Below are 16,018 nucleotides of genomic sequence, written 5' to 3'. Positions count from 1 at the left end.
CTTATGAAATTTTTTATTCACGCATTATGATTTTAGTGTTGTATCTAACAATTTGTCATCAAACCCAGGGTCATATGTATTTTCTTCTAGGAATTTTGTAGTTTTTCATTTTACGTTTAAGTCCATGTTCCATTTTGAGTTAATATTTCTGTTAGGTATAAGGTCTGTTTCTATGCTCATTTTTATTATTTTTTGCATATAGACATCCATGCATTCCAGCAGCACGTGTTGAAAGTTTTATTTTTACTCTATTTAATAATCTTTGATCCTATTTCAAAATGCAATTGGCTACATTTGCATGAGTTTAGTCTCTGGGCTTGTATTTTGTTGCATACGTTTTGTTTCCATTCTTTCACCAGTGCAATACTTTTTTTGTTTCTTTAACTTTATGGTCAGTCTTGATGTTGACTGCTATCAGTTCTCCAGCTATAATGTTTTTCTTTTTCTTAGTATTTCTTTGGCTCTCCTAGGTGTTTGGCCTTTCCATATAAGTTTGCTGATATCTACAAATACTTCTTTGGAGCTTTGATTGAGTTTATTTACCCTGTAAAGTTAAAATAATTGACATTTTAATATTATTAGATAATTTCAGCCAATGAACATGGAATGTCTCTCGTTTAAGTTAATTCTCCTTAGATATCTGCTATGGTCTAACTCTTTCTGTCCCCCAATATTTATATGCTGAAATCCTTATTCCCATGATAATGAAATTAGATGGTTAGGGTCTTTGGGAGATGATTATGTCATGAGGGTGAAGCCCTCATAATTGAGATAAGTGCCTTTGCAGAAGAGCTTGCAAATCCCTTCCATGATGTGAAGACACAGCAAAAAGGTGCCATCTGTGATCCAGAGGGTGAGACTTGAGCAGACAATAAATGTGCTTGTACTTTGATCTTGGACTTTCTTGCCTCCAGAACTGTGAGAAATAAACTTTTGTTGTTTATTAGCTGTAATATTTTATTATAGCAACCTTAATGGACTAAAACAGGACACTAGTACTAAAGCAGGGAGTACTCTTTTTTTTTCTTTCTTTTTTTTTTTTTTGAGACAGTGTCTCACTTTGTCGCCCAGGCTGGAGTGCAGTGGCTTGATCTCGGCTCACTGCAAGCTCCGCCTCCTGGGTTCATGCCATTCTCCTGCCTCAGCCTCCCAAGTAGCTGGGACTACAGACGCCCACCACCACGCCTGGCTAATTTTTTTTTCGTATTTTTAGTAGAGGGGGTTTCACCCTGTTAGCCAGGATGGTCTCGATCTCCTGACCTCGTGATCTGCCCACCTCGGCTTCCCAAAGTGCTGGGATTACAGGCATGAGCCACTGCGCCCGGCCGGGAGTACTCCTTTAATAAATACCTAAAAATGTAGAAGTGGCTTTGGAACTTGGTAATAAGTAGAGGCTGGAACAGTTTGTTAGCAAATGCTAGGAAAAAAAAAAAAAAAAAAAAAACCTACCTTGTTGTGAATAGACTGTTAATTGTCATCCTGTTGAGAGTTCAGAAGGAGAAAAGAATTGTGGAGAAAGCCCCAGTCCTCTTAGAGAATACTTAAGTGGCTGTGACAGAATGCTGGTAGAAATATGAACAGTAAGACCATTCTGATATAGCCTCCGATGGAAATGAGGAACATATTTAGGAAACTGAAAGAAAGGAAATCCTTGATATAAAGTGGCAAAGAACTTGAATGAATTTTTCTGTTATCCTAGTGCTTTATGGCAGGTAGAACTTGCTAACAATAAAATAAGATATTTGGCTGAAGAAGCTCTCCAAATCTCCACTGGACATTGTTATAAAGGGGACTCTTTAAGTGGCCTCATCTCTGCTATGGTTCTCTGCCTGGGCCCCATGGCTCTCACAGGAATCTTTTGCAATTTAGGTGGAGGCAGCTACAACCCCCTGACTTTACTGGGTGCAGTGCATACTACACTGGGCCTAACAGAACTGCACCTGGGACAGCTGATCCGCACAGTGACCAAGTACAAGGAGACTATGCACAGTGTAAGACAATGCTGTGCAGTGGTTGCAGTGGCAGCATCCTGAGCCTGTCATGGGACGTGCAGCCCTAATAATCACTGTGAACCAGGAAATGGGTCCTCATCACACACAGAATCTGCTTTTGCCTTGATCTTGGACTTTCCAGCATCCAGAACTGTGGAAAAGTGAATTTCTGTTGTTGAGAAACCACCCAATCTATAGTATCTGCCTTCGTGGACTAACACGATATCTGCTATAAATGTTTTCCATAAAATTTGAAAACATTTATCCTTACCTTTATTTCAGTCTCCAGTTCTGTGGACAGTGGCATGTCTTACTGTATAATGACGAACAGGACCCTGGAATAAATCATTTCTCTCCTTTTCTTCCAGGCCTTTGCTCTTAGATTTTCTCTTACTGTGTCCCAACTTTCTCTGCTCATATGATGAATTCCTTCTCAAGTGATCTGGCACAGAATCCCCTTTCCAGTCAGGTTAGACATGTTGGTACACTAGAGTGAGCACAGTTGATTTTCTAGCTAGGTTTTCTGACGTGATATCCATTGGCGTGGCCATTTTGTCTTGGTTGACCATCTCCAAGTCATGGTAGCTGTGACAGCTATCACTGAGAAAGAGTTTAATGAATGTGTGTAGGATGAATAAATCAATGAATGGATGGAGTGAAGACTGATGGGGAAGCAGATGCTGCAGTAGAATGGAAAGGCATTAAATGAGTATGTGAGTTACCCACAATCTTCATCCACTGTAATGTTTTTACCAGCACTTGTTTGGACTATTCTCTCACAGAGGTCTTGCTAGGACCTTTCTTTGTGCTGATTTCCACAGACTAAATGACCTCTTTCCTTCATTCATATCTATTGCTGGCTTTATACAAGGTCTCACTCTGGCATCTCTGCTTTTCCCTATTTTTTTAATATACATATATTTATATATATAAATATATATATATATATATTTTTTTTTTTGAGATGGAGTCTCACTCTGTCACCCAGGCTGCAGTGCAGTGGCACGATCTTGGCTCACTGCAAGCTCCTCCTCCTGGGTTCACACCATTCTCCTGCCTCAGTCTCCCTAGTAGCTGGGACTACAGGTGCCCGCCACCACGCCTGGCTAATTTTTTGTATTTTTTGTAGAGACGGGATTTCACTGTGTTATCCAGGATGGTCTAGATCTCCTGACCTGAATGATCGCCCCGCCTCGGCCTCGCAAAGTGCTGGGATTACAGGCGTGAGCCACTGCACCTGGCCCCCTATTCTATTTTTATGCTTTACTCTTGTAAACTATAACTCACCCAGATATATCCATGCCATATTTATAATGCATTTTTTATATTAATAGTTCTTGAGGTTTATATTGTAGTTATACTTCAGTCAATTCTTGTGTCTATCTAGTCTCTTCTTAGCAGATTTTTAAACAAGCCTTTTCCAATTGTGCATTTTCTGGGTAGTTCTTATTACAGTAGTCCTCATGTGTAAATGTGCAGTAAATAATTTCTTAATGGATCACCTGCACTCCTGCCAAATGAACAACTGCACAAAGAGTCCAGCTGCACTGATTACAACCTACTAATTGCTTTAATTTGTTTTTCTTAAAAAATTCAGTTGTTTTCTTCTTCTTTTTTTATTTAACAGAAATAATTCCTTAATTAGTGAGTAGGGAACAGTCAAATCTATATTAGAGAGAGGACTGTGTTTGAAGTCTTAAAAGTATAATTGGACCTAACTATTCATAAATTCCTTCATTGTTTATATCATTTCCTTATTTTCTGTTTACTTTTAAACTCATCTCAATTCCATAAAAACTAGAAGCCAACATAAGAATATTTAAGTCCATTCCATAATTATTCCACAATGTGTAGAAGGCCTAAACCCCAGGAACAAAAATTTTAAACAGGACTTAAGTTTGACTGGATTATTATATTAGCTACAGGTTTTAGCATGCACCAGAAGGTAGGAACATTCTTAATGCAGAGGCAGGAGCAAGAAGTGGATATGGCTGCTACCTTCTGAGTTAGATTCTCAAAGCTGGTCTGTTCATTTCATAATAAAGGATTGCTGCAATGCCAGCACATCTGTATTCAGAAACATGCCAGCACTCAATATGAATAACTGAATGTTATTTGGAATGTCACTGTCACCCTCATTCCCCCTTTGATTTGGGACACTTGCATAATTATTCACTTCTCTTTGATATAGACCCTTTCTTTATTGCCTCAATGTGGTATCTCTGCTGTATAGTTATTAAATATAATTTGGAAGAGAACAAAGAGAAGTTGTATTCAACTACATGACTAAAGGTCATGCTTCTCTTTGCTTATTGTAAAGCAGAGGTCAGCAAGTTATGTATACACTGTGAGTCAAATCCAGCCCCCCATCTATTTTATTGGAACATAGACATACCCATTTGCTCATGGATTCCTCAAGGTTGCTTTTTCACTACAATGGCAGATTTGAGCAGCTGTGACAGAAACCATATAACCAGCAAATATTTACTATCTTGCCCCTTAAAGAAAAAGTTTGCTCACCTCTTTTGTCACAACTTGTTCAAAACACAAGTTTTATATAATGGTGAGTTAAAAATATTTTATCTTTTAGTGTTAGTGTTTGTCCAATGCTAACAACATGCTCTACCAAATATTTGAATAAAGGCAGGAGGATAATTAATGTAAAAACAATTCCTAAGTTGTTATCAAAAATGGTTTTTATTACTATACTTTTAAAACTGCCATTGTGTTTCATTATTTTATTGGTAAACAGATAGTCTTTAAGAATGTTTAAAAGCAATGGGAAATCCCTTGCTGTCTCAGTTACTTTTTTTTTCAAAGAGAAAAGTGTTTTGCTTGAAGTTTCAAGCAACGTAATATTTTGTTGTCAATTTTTTTTGCATCTGTTTTAACACAGGCTTGACAGCACCATAGACCAGTGCCTCTTCTTACTGAAATAAAGTATGAACTGTTGATGCCTAGCATCAGGCAGTGTATCAAAGGGTGGTCTACTTAATGTGTTATTTTCTGGTGTTGAATTCTGCACTTTATACAAAACCACAACTGCTAACTTCAAAAATAAGTTTATAGCTAAGAAGCAGACATCTGGAAAGGAAGAGCATTCTAAACAGGATGAATTTGAAAATCTACCAACTAACATCTTTGAGGAAAATAGTGTCCCCACTTCTATAAACCAAGGCTTCTATCATCACCAAAATACCTATAAAGTTTATGTTCTTATTTCCCTTTGAAGTGCATTTTAAATCTGAGTTTCTTATTTTGGGTCTTTGTCACTTGTTCATATCTACCATTGGTCGTATTTGATGGAAGGTAGGGGACTACCGCTAAGCAAGAAGATTCCCTTACTTTCTTTCTCACTTCTTCTTGGACGTCACCTTTTACACCTAATTTCCTTTTCTTGTTATTTCCTATTGTTATTTTTTTCACATATTTTAAAATCTTAATTCCACCATTTACTCTCTTTTTTTTTTCTCTGCCTTTTCCTTCTTTGAATCTTTTGAGGGGCGTATGAAAATTCTCTTCTTCTCATCTCAATTCTCATTGTCACTTTGCATTTGCTTGAAAAATTATTATTTTTCTGCTATATCAAACTCCCAAAGTCCTTTTAGCAACTATACACGGGAGACAGAACAAAAAATTGTAGTCGGGGTCACTATTGATGAATCCTGATTAGAAGTGCTGAACTGTGAGCCACAGTTACCTTTTACTGTCTTATTACCCATTTGCCACATATTAAAGTTTTGACAATGCTTGTCCAAATAATGACCGGGTAGAAACAGTCAGGTCTTTCTTGGTGCAGTTGGCTAGAAAACTAAACCAGAATTATTTTAGACACAATTTTTAAAAATATTGTCTCGAAAAATACCAAAGCAGGTGTAGACATGTAGAAACATGTCTTGGCAATGGAGAAAATAAAACCAGTGCTGCTTATTCGTCATCAGTCTTCCCAGTGTCTCTCCAGCTCCTGGCTCCACAGTCTCCTACAGGGGTGTGGCTTCTTCTATATGAGGAAATATTTAACTCTCCATAACTTTACCTTTGCCATCTTGAGATGTTGAGTGTCTTCCTTGGTTGCAATGAGAAAAGTCTTGGTGAGGGACTCTGAGGGGTCAGGCTTGGGCTTGAGCCCGGTAATGTAACTGAGACACGTTAATCATGGTTGGAGAAAGGTGAAGGCAAAGTTTCCTTATCATTAGAAAACATTGTTCTCATAAGAAGGAAAGTGTTCTAGACAACACAGGAATGGATATTTACTGCTATTATTGCAGAGTGATCTATTTTCTGTTATTCTTACCCCTTTCCTTCTCTAAATAGTCATTTCTATAAGGATACGATTATGGTTTATTAGTTCTGTTTACCCCATGTGTCTAGTACAGTGTTAGGCACATAGTGAAATCACATAAAATCAGCAGATTTTTATTGAATTAATAAATCAATTCCTCTCAGTTGAAGATTTCTTTTGAGAGAAAAAGTGTTTAAAGTGGGGAAAAATAATGATCCCATTTTTCATTTCATCGGTGTCTCTCTTTTCTGCATTACCTGGTCTGTGCAACTAAATGTTAGTGCATTGGATTACAAGTGTGTTTTACCCATCCTGTTTAGCATAATCCAGAGTCCAATGCCAGGACAGCACTCAATAAATAAAATGTAATAATAATATACTTCCCAGGCACTTTCACTGTCCACTGCGTCCCAACCAGAAAGGGTCTCTAATTTATGTGCCATCTTGAACCATAACTCTTTGCTTCAGGATATCTTAGATTCTGTCAGTAGTCTTGACCTTTCCTCTTCTGCTCTAGCAGACCCTGGGAAATCAGCCTGACTTCAGTTTGGCTGGCAATTCCTGCAACCCCCTTATTTTCTGTTTCATGTCTCAAAATCAATCTAGGACTGCCTTGTCACAAGCCACAGGCTTCTTTCCCATCCCACTCCTTTGCCAGCTTTCTACAAATTTCTATCCTTTGAATAGAGATATGGCAAACACTTGAGTGCAACTGTATCTGCATTTTTATACAATTTGGGAATTATTGCAAAACATTCAAGGTTATAATGACATCATCAGTTCGTATTTTTTTCAACAAACCAGAATAACTTCAAACTAGCCACACTAAACACAGCTACCTCTTTATCTCTAAAGGTTGCTCTACTCTGATTCCAAGATTTTATTGTTTATTCAAATACTTAAGTCAAAATGAATTTCCAAAGATCTCAGATAATATAGAACTCACAGATGGCAACTGAAATACAGATCTTACTACAATCACGTTAATTTTTTTTGGATATCATCTTATTAATTATGATAGAAGAGGAATTATAAACAAAGGGAACTGTTTAGATCCAGACTCTGATGTGACATTTGGGCAAATCACTTCTCCCTTTTTTTGTTTCTGTAGGCTGAGCTACAACTGAATGTTTCAGAATAGTGCAATAAATACTTAGTGCGACCCTGCCTTTGGTCCTAGGTTGAGGGTTGGAGAGCTCAGTTGAAAACCATTAGCATCACATGCTCCGCATTCTAAGGCAAGCAACCAATAATTGGTGCAGGATACTGCCTTGTCAAGATGTGGTGGAAATGCTTCTATTACCAGCCACCTCCTTCAATGTATTTTTAAAAAGTGAAAAGAAGAGAGGGAAGAGGGTTCCTTAGAGTCATCAGTGACCCAGGCTGTGTGGGGAATGCAGTGTGAATGTTGAGGAACAAATGTGAGAATGATCAGAGGATCACCCAGGGATGGATGATTACAGGAAGCAGTGGATAACCTTGCATGGCCTCCTGGAATGTCACCTTAAGCAAAAGACTTGCTGATCATCCCCCGTGCCTCCTTCATCAGAAAGAAGACAATTAGAGACAGAAAGCAGGGACAAGCATGGGCAAAGGCATGTGTCTGCCGTCTTCATTTTGAGTATGGCAAGGATATGTTAGCTTCCCATGGACCCTGTAGAAAGAACCTACCTGGAGAAACCTCACCAATACTACATCCCAGAGAAGAGACTCCACACAAGGGCCTGGCAGCACAAATGAAAGTCCTGACAGGGGTACAAAGAAGGACTTAAAAGTTCTAGCCAGGTAATTCTTCACCAAAGAACCCAGGCTACACTGCTCTGCTTTCTGGGCATCTTCCCTTGGAGGTTATTAATGGAAAGTTGTTATTGGCTAAAATATCATTAAAAATTGACAAAATGAGGAATGCAATAGTCGAGAAACAGGCTTGTTGGGCCAGATGTGGTGGCTCACACCTGTAATCACAGTGCTTTGAGAGGCCAAGGTAGGAGAATCACTTTAGGCTTGGAGTTCTAGACCAGCCTGGGCAACATATCAAGACCCCACCTTTACCAAATGTAAAAGGAAAAGAAAAGTCTCTTTCTTTTTCCTACCCATTTCTTTAACCCACTCCCAACACTACAGGATTCAAAGTCAAGCAGAGGGAAAAGGGAAGGAGTACTAGGGCAAGCCACACCCTCTGCTAGCTCCATTTACCTTGCACCTCCTCAGCTGCAACTCCAGCCTTGTTTGTGTGATGGCAGTAGCTTTGATCTGGATATAACATTCAAGTTGTATACAAAAGAAGACTAATGTAAATTATTGAAAACCACTGGGACGTAAAGGTTTGGCATCTGCCCTATGTATCATTATGTGACGGAAAAGATTCAATAAAGCAGAAAGTAAAAAAAAAAAAACAAAAAAACAAAACAAACAAACAAACAAAAACGAAAGTGGTAAATACGATGTGTATTCAGTAATCCCCTTCACTATGGGGAATACTTTCTAAGATCCCCAGTGGATGCTTGAAACCACAGATAGTGCTAAATCCTATATATACGATGTTTCATCCTATACGTATGTAGCTATGATAAAGTTTATAAATCAGGCAGAGTAAGAGACTGAACACAATAACAAATAATAAAATAGAACAGTTATAAAAATACAGTTGATCCTTGACTAAAGAATAATAGGGGGGCCAATCCCTCACATAATAAAAAAATCTGTGTACAACTTTCAACTCCCCAAACACTTAACTCCTAGTAGCCTGCTGTTGACCAGAAGCCTTACTGATAACATACACAGTTTATATACACATATTTTGTAAGTTATTTATTATATACTGAATTCTTACAATAAATTAAGCTATAGAATAAAATGTTATTAAGCACTTTGGGAGGCCGAGGCGGGCGGATCACGAGGTCAGGAGATCGAGATCGAGACCACGGTGAAACTCCGTCTCTACTAAAAATACAAAAAAAATTAGCCGGGCGTGGTGGCAGGCGCCTGTAGTCCCAGCTACTCGGAGAGGCTGAGGCAGGAGAATGGCGTGAACCCGGGAGGCGGAGCTTGCAGTGAGCCGAGATCGTGCCACTGCACTCCAACCTGGGTGACAGAGCGAGACTCCGTCTCAAAAAAAAAAAAAAAAAAAAAAAGAATATAAGGAAGAAAAGATATATTTACTCTTCTTTAAGTGGAAGTGGATCATCGTAAAGGTCTTCATCCTTGGCATTTTCACGTTGAATAGGCTGAGGAGGGGGAGGAAAAAGACGGGTTGGTCTTGCTGTTTCAAGGGTGGCAGAGATGGAGCAACAACTGTGTGTAAATGGAGCTGTGTTCAAACCAGCATTGTTCAAGGCTCAACTGTAAACTGTAATAGAAGTTAAGTGAATGTGGTCTCTCTCTCTCTCTCTCGTGTGTGCACGCACAACATATCTTATTGCATGTAAATTTTTGGAACATGGTTTACCTCTAGTAACTGAAACGTGGAAAGCAAAACCATGGGTATGTGGGAGCTACTGCACTTTTTACAACAAAAAGTAAAATGCTTAAGTTAAACAAAAAAGGTCTCAAATAAAAGTCAGGAAATCTAAATTGTCATCTTGGCTTCACCCACAAATCGCTGGGCAAGTCACTTCTCCCTGTGCCTCATTAGTAAATTGGACAAACGACATCCTACCTTACCAAGCAGACCAAACTCTGAAGATGATAAGATACATTGTCATTTGTATTATAATGTAGCTGGCACGTAATAAAGTTGCTATTTACTGTTAACTTTATTAAGTTAATAGTAAATTGACAATAGTAATAGTAAGTTACACTTTACTTTTGCTGTGTAACAAATTACCACAAACTTAATAGCATTAAGACAATCCTCATCTATTAGCTTGCAGAGTTCTGTAAGTTAGAATTTGAGCAAAGTGCTCTGCTGAAGGCTTCACAAGGCCAAAATCAAGGTGTCTTCCAAGCTGGACTCTACCTGGAGTCTGTGAAGAAGAATCCACAAGCAAACTTATTCAGGCACTTGGCCAAACTCCATTCAGTTCCTCACAGCTATAGGATTGAAACCCCTATTTCCTTGTCAGTAGTCTGCTAAGGGTAGTTTCTAAAGGCCATAAAGGCCACCTGCATTCCTTGATACCGGGCCACCTCCCTTTCCAAAGCCAGAAACTGCAAATTGAGGGCATGCTTTCAATCTCTGACTTCCTCTTCCACCAGGGAAAACTTTATGCTTTTAAAGCTTTCACCTCATTGGATCAGGCATCACTGAAAAATCTCTGTATCTTAGGATCAACTGATTTGTGACTTTCATTACATTTGCAAAATCTCTTCACAGTAATATGTGCTTGACAGAGCAGGGCATGAGAAAACTGGGGGAAAGTAGACACCTTTAGAATTCTGCATACCACAGTAAATGGGCATTTCAGTTTATTTTCTAAATTATATCATACCTTCAAATTGACCAGTAATTAAGTTAACTTTCATGGATAAGATAAATAAATGAGAAAGGTGGGTGAAAACAGGAAATTTTATTTTATTGATACATAAAATAATTAATTTGTGTAACTATGAATGAGTTTGCTTTCAGAAACTCCTAATTACAAAATGACTCATGGTGAGATGGATAAGTATCTGCGTATGGGAGAAAATTATCAGATGATTCAGAAATGCAGGTATAATCCCACACAATTTTACATTAGATTTCCATAGTAATCTATGCTTGTTCTTAAATAAAATACTCCCAAATTTTTCAAAAATGAGTGACTTGCATAACCATTGAATTTCAATAAATGGCATTTTCTTATGTAATGCTTTCACAGAAAGACTTTTTTTATGAACAAACCATCAGGGATGTTAAATTGACAACTGCTTTTCACAATAGACTATACACTCAAAGCTAGGTCTAAATAATTAAACTTTTCTATTTGTGGATATTTTTCTTTTTTTTTTTTACTTTTTTTTGTATTTTATTATTATACTTTAGGTTTTAGGGTACATGTGCACAATGTGCAGGTTTGTTACATATGTATCCATGTGCCATGTTGGTTTGCTGCACCCATTAACTCGTCATTTAGCATTAGGTATATCTCCTAATGCTGGCCCTCCCCCCTCCCCCCACCCCACAACAGTCCCTGGAGTGTGATGTTCCCCTTCCTGTGTCCATGAGTTCTCATTGTTCAATTCCCACCTATGAGTGAGAACATGTGGTGTTTGGTTTTTTGTCCTTGTGATAGTTTGCTGAGAATGATGGTTTCCAGCTTCATCCATGTCCCTACAAAGGACATGAACTCATCACATTTTATGGCTGCATAGTATTCCATGGTGTATATGTGCCACATTTTCTTAATCCAGTCTATCGTTGTTGGACATTTGGGTTGGTTCCAACTCTTTGCTGTTGTCAATAGTGCCACAATAAACATACGTGTGCATGTGTCTTTATAGCAGCATGATTTATAGTCCTTTGGGTATATATCCAGCAATGGGATGGCTGGGTCAAATGGTATTTCTAGTTCTAGATCCCTGAGGAATCGTCACACTGACTTCCACAATGGTTGAACTAGTTTACAGTCCCACCAACAGTGTAAAAGTGTTCCTATTTCTCCACATCCTCTCCAGCACCTGTTGTTTCCTGACTTTTTAATGATGGCCATTCTAACTGGTGTGAGATGGTATCTCATTGGGGTTTTGATTTGCATTTCTCTGATGGCCAGTGATGATGAGCATTTTTTCGTGTGTTTTTTGGCTGCATAAATGTCTTCTTTTGAGAAGTGTCTGTTCATGTCCTTCGCCCACTTTTTGATGGGGTTGTTTGTTTTTTTCTTGTAAATTTGTTTGAGTTCATTGTAGATTCTGGACATCAGCCCTTTGTCAGATGAGTAGGTTAGAAAAATTTTCTCCCATTTTGTAGGTTGTCTGTTCACTCTGATGGTAGTTTCTTTTGCTGTGCAGAAGCTCTTTAGTTTAATTAGATCCCATTTGTCAATTTTGGCTTTTGTTGCCATTGCTTTTGGTGTTTTAGACATGAAGTCCTTGCCCATGCCTATGTCCTGAATGGTATTGCACAGGTTTTCTTCTAGGGATTTTATGGTTTTCTAAAAAGTCTCAATAAATTAGGTATTGATGGGACGTATCTCAAAATAATAAGAGCTGTCTATGACAAACCCACAGCCAATATCATACTGAATGGGCAAAAACTGGAAGCATTCCCTTTGAAAACTGGCACAAGACAGGGATGCTCTCTCTCACCACTCCTATTCAACATAGTGTTAGAAGTTCTGGCCAGGGCAATCAGGCAGGAGAAGGAAATAAAGGATATTCAATTAGGAAAAGAGGAAGTCAAATTGTCCCTGTTTGCAGATGACATGATTGTATATCTAGGAAACCCCACTTTCTCAGCCCAAAATCTCCTTAAGCTGAATAGCAACTTCAGCAAAGTCTCAGGATACAAAATCAATGTGCAAAAATCACGAGCATTCTTGTACACCAATCACGGACAAACAGAGAGACAAATCATGAGTGAACTCCCATTCACAATTGCTTCAAAGAGAATAAAATACCTAGGAATCCAGCTTACATGGGACGTGAAGGAATTCTTCAAGGAGAACTACAAGCCACTGCTCAATGAAATAAAAGAGGATACCAACAAATGGAAGAACATTCCATGCTCATGGGTTGGAAGAACCAATATCGTGAAAATGGCCATACTGCCCAAGGTAATTTATAGATTCAATGCCATCCCCATCAAGCTACCAATGACTTTCTTCACAGAATTGGAAAAAACTACTTTAAAGTTCATATGGAACCAAAAAAGAGCCCGCATCACCAAGTCAATCCTAAGCCAAAAGAACAAAGCTGGAGGCATCACGTTACCTGACTTCAAACTATACTACAAGGCTACAGTAACCAAAACAGCATGGTACTGGTACCATAACAGGGACATAGATCAATGGAACAGAACAGAGCCCTCAGAAATAATGCTGCATATCTACAACTATCTGATCTTTGACAAACCTGACAAAAACAAGAAATGGGGCAAGGATTCCCTATTTAATAAATGGTGCTGGGAAAACTGGCTAGCCATATGTAGAAAGCTGAAACTGGATCCCTTCCTTACACCTTATACAAAAATTAATTCAAGATGGATTAAAGAGTTACATGTGGATATTTTTCAATGATCATGTGTGTGTTTGTATAAAATATTTTAAAAATTACAAAATGATCTTACACACATGACCCTTTTCATTTGCTTTATATAAAATTATTCTCTACTCCTTACCTCCTCCAACCCCTCTGCTATCAAACTAGGCTTCATAAATTTGTTAATGTCTTTATTTTACTCCAAAACATACAAAGTATTTTTTGGAAGCTCATATTTAATTACCTTCCAAATTACTAAATTTTAGGTGTATCTGAGTTAAACTTGAGATGGAGTGTCTCCTTCACAGGCCTGGTGGAAAAATGATCACAATTTATTTGTTGTTGCTATTGTTTTGTTTTGTTTTGTTTCTGATGATTTCAGCAATATTTCACGGCTCCTTTGTCCAATTCTCACTATTTGCAACTATTTTCATGGCCAGAACTTTTACTAGTCTGTTTTCTTCTCCTGATTCTCCTTTTCTCTAGGACTCTATTCTGCCGGCACTTGCCCGTGTGGGGGTGGAAAACCACTGAGTAGTCAACAAGCTTTTCTCAAAAGTTTAACATTAACAAGGACTTTTTTTTAATACTTCTAATTTTCTCCCATGGTCCCAAGTTTCTGCTTCCTTAACTTCCCAACATGTAGAGCCTTAGGTCTGTGGTTGTGAAATCATGTGCTCATGTTAAGTGTGGCAGCATATGGGAAGTCTAAATAAATAAGTTTGTAAAAGAACCCAAGGGAAGTCAGCCTTGGAGACAAACAGAGCATGGATCATAAAACCTCCCTGGCAGGATACTGCCTATAAGCATGTCTGTGTGCTTCAAAATCCTTGGGTAAAATTTTAATAAATTAAAGCATAGGACCCTAATTTGTAAATAGCATGTCTTCAAAATTGTTAACATTAACAATGAATAGAGACATAAAATTACTTTAAAATTAGAAAGAAAGGGATAGGGAGAGTAGTGAAAGTGGGGCCATAATGTGCTAGTTAAAAAAAATCTGTGTCTGGAGTCAGGCCAACCACAATCAAAGCTGATCACCACCAGGTACCAGATATAGGACTCTGGGTAAATTTCACAACTTTCTGAGACTTGCTTTTCTTATTTGGAAAACAAAGATGATAATATTTTAAATATAATATTTGTATTATTTTAAAAACAATATAATGATTCTTGAAATGATAAAGGAAAAAATAATATCTATTTAAATACACGATAATATGTTTCATTTTTAGAGTGCCCATTTATCACTAGCCAGTAGAAAACAAATTTTGTCATTTCATAGTAACTGTATTGCATTTTATTAACAAAATAAAAGGCTTAATTGTTTTCCAAAACTATCTTAACCATTTAAAATATTGGATCTTATGGATTGATAGCAAATATGGAATTAAGTTCTGTATTTAAAATTAGTAAAATGTTACTTTTGGGATGTTAAGCAAAAGGATTCCACTGTGAGCATAAATAATAAATACTGCAAATACTTAAAGGGCCACATAATGTTCCATTTTGGTTGGTCCACACTGTGTTATGGCAAACAATTCATTTTAATCTTCTGGAGTATTCTGCAGAAATATGGGTTTTCACCAATCCACATTATTTTAAATATATCAGTTTTTAATCACTAAGAAAACAGAAAGATATGTAATGGGTGTTGGCCAGGCGTGGTGGCTCACACCTGAAATTCCAGTACTTTGGGAGGCCGAGGCGGGTAGATCACCTGAGGTCAGGAGTTTGAGACCAGCCTGACCAACTTTTGAAACCCTGTCTCTACTAAAAATACAAAAATTAGCTGGGTATGGCAGTGGGCACCTGTAATCCCAGCTACTTGGGAGGCTGAGGCAGGAGAGTCACTTGAACCTGGGAGGCAAAATTTGCTGTGAGCAGAGATTGCACCATTGCATTTCAGTCCAGGCAACACAGTGAGGCTCCATCTCAAAAAAAAAAAAAAAAAAAAAAAAAAGAAAAGAAAAGAAAAAGAAAGAAATGGGTGTTAATGGGAGACTAGAAACCTTATTCATCTATCACATTTTGCTGACAAACATATCACTCAGAAAGTGACAGTTATGTATGATGGTTAATTTCATGCATCAACTTCCATCGGCTAAGAGGTTGCTAGATAGGTGGTAAAATATTTGTTCTGGGTGTGTCCGTGAAGGTTTTTTTGAAGAGATTAATATTTGAGTCAGTAAATTTAGTAAACAAGATCTGACCTCATCAATGTAAGTGGGTTTCGTCCAATCTATTGAAGTTCTGAATAGAACAAAAAGGTGGGAGGAGGGTGAATTTTCTCTCATCTGAAGCTGGAGTATCCATCTTCTGGCCTTGGACATCTGAAATCTTGGGTCTCAGGCCTTCAGGCTCTGGGACTTATCCCTCCTCTCATAATAAATCTCTCTCTCTCTCTCCATCCATATATATGTTCTGTTTCTCTGGAGAACCCTGACTAATACAGTTTGTCAGGTAGGAAAACACATTCCATAAATCTTCAAGTGTTTGTTGAGCTCTCTGTTCTTGGGATTCATTCATATAAAAAAATTTCACCTCCTCTTTTACTGGTTCGTATTCTTGCCTAGTTTTCTGGTTAAAAAAGAAAAGAAGAAGAAAAGCCAAAGAATACATAGTAAAA

Source organism: Nomascus leucogenys, chromosome 14, assembly GCF_006542625.1.
Source record: "Nomascus leucogenys isolate Asia chromosome 14, Asia_NLE_v1, whole genome shotgun sequence".
Lineage (NCBI taxonomy): Eukaryota > Metazoa > Chordata > Mammalia > Primates > Hylobatidae > Nomascus > Nomascus leucogenys.
This window is presented reverse-complemented; position numbering follows the sequence as displayed.